Source organism: Dipteris shenzhenensis, chromosome 20 (genome assembly GCF_047967505.1).
Source record: "Dipteris shenzhenensis isolate YYH24624 ecotype China chromosome 20, Dip_SZ_1.0, whole genome shotgun sequence".
NCBI lineage: Eukaryota > Viridiplantae > Streptophyta > Polypodiopsida > Gleicheniales > Dipteridaceae > Dipteris > Dipteris shenzhenensis.
Window position 1 is genome coordinate 7,447,582 of NC_141615.1, and position 4,805 is coordinate 7,452,386.

A 4,805-nucleotide genomic window follows, 5' to 3' on the forward strand; every position below is an offset into this window, starting at 1 on the left:
AGAGGGTTTCAGTGGCTTGGAAGAAGACCAAAATATGCCCAACTCTTCATCCTAAGAGCTGATCTGCTGGGGGCTATGGATTGCTGCAGCTTCAGTGCTGAAGTGACTACTCAGAATCCCATGCTAAAGCAAATCCATTGTGCTGGGACAACGTCAGGCAAAACTTCTCAATCTCTCTGAAGATACGTTTAATGTTATATAGGGGACGGCATCGTTGAAATATGTGTGATATCAGTCCCCAAAAACAAAATGCAAGATAACAAACAAATTCAAAAAACTCAACCTCAATCAGAAGGGTGAAATAAAAGACACCAATCATACTCTTCCATCTCTTCAGCTCAGGTATTCCAGTTCAGCAAAATGAAGTGAATTTCTCATGCTCATGTTGTGGACACGTGGAGGATGGGCAGATGCCCATTTTTTCCAAACGTACAGTAATCCACTTCAACAAAAAAAAAAGGAACACAATAACAAGGATCAAAGATGGTGCATCTTGCACCATTTTGATGCGGTGTACAAAAGGATATGCATCTTGCACGATAACTCTTATATGCTGTGTACAAAATATTGTGCATCTTGCACTCTAATATGCAGTGGAATCGTACTTCAGTTATAATCTTGCATTTTCTGGGCCCCATCATTTAGTCACAGTGTGTCCCCTAAACTAAACTTTACATTAGCACTATATTCAGCACTCCACACGACTGCAAAGTTGCACTTAGGAAAGTAGAGTAAACCCCCAAACACGGCACTTGCACGCTAATCCATTGGACTGTGGAGATTAATCATCATTAACAGTTTTCAGGTATCCTTTCATAGCTAGTTAAGTAGTGCCACTGATCAGTGCTTGGTGGTCCACTCACATAGCGCTCCATGAAGGTATTCCTGCGAAGCATGTCAAACTTGAGCTCTGCCACACCGGAGTAGTAATCTACAGGTGCAGCTGCAGGGCCAGCATCCAGTGACACACCCAGGCGAGGAGGGACACACAGGTGCTTCATTCTTGCCTCCAGACCAACCTCTGCTGCAGCCTGGTGTGCGCCAACCTTCTCCAGGTGCTTGCCATAGGCAATGTCAGTCCTTGTGCACCAGGCCAGCAAAGCAATGTAATCAAAAGTGTTGATCACAAAATCCTGGTGCTCATTGAGCCCCGGAATCTTGCGCCTCTTGATTGCAGCTTTCACCATGCATGCAGCATCAGCCTCCTTTGGTATTTTGAGTGTCTTCCTGATTAACGTGACCATCCTCTTCCTCATCTGCTGCACGCCCATGGACTTCATGGCCTGAATATTGTTCAGGGCTTCAAACCATTGGATTTCCATGGTAAGAAGTGTCCCGTTGCTGGCCAACAAAGGCCCCCAGTCACTCAAAACCTGCAGCAGGCCCACGTAGTTGCTGTCAGCTATATTGGAAGTTGAAATGCCATGGAACCTGGTAATACCGTCACCGGACTTCTTGAAGTCCGCAGCCAACTGCCTGGCATCCTGGTTGAAGAGCTTTATTTCCACCCTGGTGCACTCCATCATCTCAACAAACCGCAGCAGCATCTTCCTCAAGTGGAAAAAGAGTGCACCATACATGTCCTCGGAAGGTGTTCCAGACTCATGTAACGCACCCGCATTTCTTGGTACCCCCAGCCACAAAGAGGATCTGCATATGAATTTTGCAACCAGCCTTCAGTTGGTTCTAGCGAAAACAGGTTAGCAGCTGAGAAGTGAGAATCCATCACAGAAGAAAAAGGCAGCATTAAGCCAGTATAGCAATGGAACTGGCACCACGCCACCTTCAGAGGTCCAGGGACGCTTTGCATGAGCGCTGCAAACACAGGCATGCACTTTTCCATGCGAGCAGCCCTCACGTCTAAAGGTAGTATGTTGTTCTGAAGGTATTCCATCAGGAGAGCCCACTGACTATCATTGTAGTTCACTGAGAGAGTGGAAAGTCCACCCTTGAAAGCAGCCACCAGAGAGGGTCCACGTTCAACAGACGTGGTCAGACATGCAGCAAGGGTGGCTGCCGAGCGTTCAAGGTATCCACACCCTCTTGAGAACATCCCATCCTGCTGCCTGGCATGCCGTGCTTTGCAGTTGAGTCATGGCATCAGAGTACCACAATGCAATGACACAATCAATGGCATCCGGACCATAGAGCCTCAACATCTCCAGGATGATAAAGTTCCTCAACGCCACGTGTCTGTTGAAGTCGTTCACCACAATGAAGACCCTGCCTGAATAGCTATCAGGGAGCTCAGAGACCGTGGTGAACACGTCCGAAGGTCTCCAGATGCTGCAAAACACAACTCCACGTCGTTGGGAGGCACCTGGCCTGGGATCAACATACTGATGGCAGGCACGTTGCCCCAAAGGTAGGTAGAATCTCGCCGTTCACCACCAGCCCTGCTCATCTTTGGCTTCCAGCTTGAAGGTGTGACATCACACACTTTTTCATGCTCCTTGGCATGGGAATATTTGCAATTCGAGCTGCAATAGGACACGAGGCAGCAGTTCTCACACAACTCCTCCCGTGCTGCCTCATTCTGGCAAGCACTGTTGGCACATAAGGGAGCCACAACAGGCCAGCCACCTCTGCTGGAACCCAAGCGCTTGGGATCCACAGGCACTCGGTAGCCATCAGCAAGTTGGGAAAGTTGCTGCTTGTACATCTCAAACACGTACATTCTCCCGTGTTTAAGGAGGAGCTTAGCCTCTTTCTGTAGCTTGGCCACTTCGTCTTCCCTATCAATATTTCTCCTCACGACCACCTCGAGGCACCCCACAGCCTGACCGTGATCCCCCAATGCATACAAGGCCCTAGCCTTGCGGAAGATTGTCTTGACATGAAACTCGTCCACCTTGAGTGCCAGGTCTGTGTCATGCAGCGCCTCGCGGAAAAGGCCCAAGCTGAGGTGCACCTGAGCCCTGTTAGACAAGGCCAATACGAGCTCCTGTCGAAGCTCCCCGCTGCGGGTTCCTTCTGGAATCTTCTCCACGCACTGAGTGTAGTACTTCCCTGCCTCGACTAGGTGCCCTTGCGAGTATTCCTGATTGCCCTTGGTCCTCAGCTCCTTGGGACTCAGCTCTTCCATTGATCGAAGCCTCCGAAAATCCGTCCGGGGAAAAATCTAGAAGAGAGAGCGGCATCAATTTGCATGCATACAAGCAGAGAACCAAAACAAGAGGAAACCACACGAGAAAGCCATGCAAGCAAGCAAGTATCGTTCAAACAAGAAAGTAGTGCAGTGACTGTTGCGTTTTGCGATCAAGGATTATCCGTGTAACTTGAAGCTGAGGGAGCAGCAGAGCCTTAAAGCAACGCAACGGGAAGGGAGTCGACCAAGCTAAGCTAGCAAATACCAGCTCCGTCGATTGCAGCCTGCTAGGCTAGTGCATGGAATTGAAAGAAGTTGGTGATAGCGGAAGATCAACTCACCAAAGTTTCTCGAAAGAGATCGCAGATCGCTGCGTACCTTTTAGAAGTCTTACGATGAGCAGATTGTCGCAACCTCAGACCGTCAGCAGGACCTGAAACTGGTGCCTCAAATCATACTACACTTCGTCCTCAATTGGCAACTAGAAGTGGTCAATTGCTTTGAAAATGTGTTTTCTTTCGCAGTACCTTCTTACTATGCTTGTTTGTTTCAGAGTTTATGTGCGCAAGCAATTTTGGTTATTGCAATCTACTTGAGCTTGTGTGTGTGTACAATTTCTCAAGGAGTTTAAAGCATTTATAAAATTATTGTTACTTTGTCTCATTGTTTTTTCAAATCATAGCATTGTGGTTTGGTGTGCCAATAAGAAGTAGCCATTGATTCGAGGTCGCTATCATTTTTTTTGAAAACCCAAGAGTCTTTGACGGGTTTTGCTTTGTAGAAGTCTCCGCAAGGGATGACAAGGGATGACAATGATATTGCCAATATATTCTGAGTGGTTGCATTTCTATGTCCTCATTCTCAAGTCCGCAAAGTCCATAGTTCTCTTCCCCACCAAGGAAATCTCATCGAATACAATGAGTTGAACGTGTTCATATAGGGAGGTTAGTGTATCCAATTTTTCTCTAGGAAGAGAAGTAAGGTTTTTTGTATGTGTGGGCAAGTGCAGTGCAGAGTGTATTATGTTGCCATTGACATTTCTTGCCGCTTTTCCTGTATATGCTAGCATCAAAACCTTTGCAAAGCAAGTCAAGATTGACATTTGGTATTTGCAGGTTGTAATAGTGAAGTAGTCCTTGCACTAGTAGAAGGAGCAAATATGTTTTCCCTGTACCTGCCCCTCCCATGAGGAACACATTTATTTTATCTATGGGGTGCAACCTTTTGCGTAGCATGATATCATGAAATAGCGATCTTTGCTCTTTATTCAAAAAGTGGAGCTTTTTGAAGTAGTCATCGTTGTCTAGTAAAATTTGTTGCTTTATGCTTATTACAAAATTGTCTTTTTTTGTTTGATTTTGCAAAGTAGGCATGTCCAATCCAATGTCGTAGTATTGTTTGTTACTTTCATTTTCCATCATGTATGCGATGCTATTCGTATCTTCATTTTGTTCGTTGTAATTTGTGATCTTCTCCTCTTCTGTTTTTTCTTCGTATTGATAGTTATATGTCTCCCTATTCTCCTCAATAGTTTGTATGTTTGCGAAGTATGCTATTTGCCAGCTTTCATGTTTTAGCAATTCTTGGTTTTTCATTCTCTTTGAAGGGGTAGTAGTATAATAGTAATTGTTCTCTGTAGTAATTGTCTGGGTCCTTGAATTTATTAAACTTCACAAATCTTATTATCTTTGATTTTCCTCCTTTTTTTGCAGGTGTA

The 4,805-nt window shown here is 45.7% G+C and overlaps 1 pseudogene; it reads right to left on the reverse strand.

Annotated features, from left to right (window-relative positions):
* Positions 1 to 383: 383 nt before the first annotated feature.
* Positions 384 to 3,374, reverse strand: LOC147889205 (uncharacterized; annotated as a pseudogene).
* Positions 3,375 to 4,805: the final 1,431 nt, after the last annotated feature.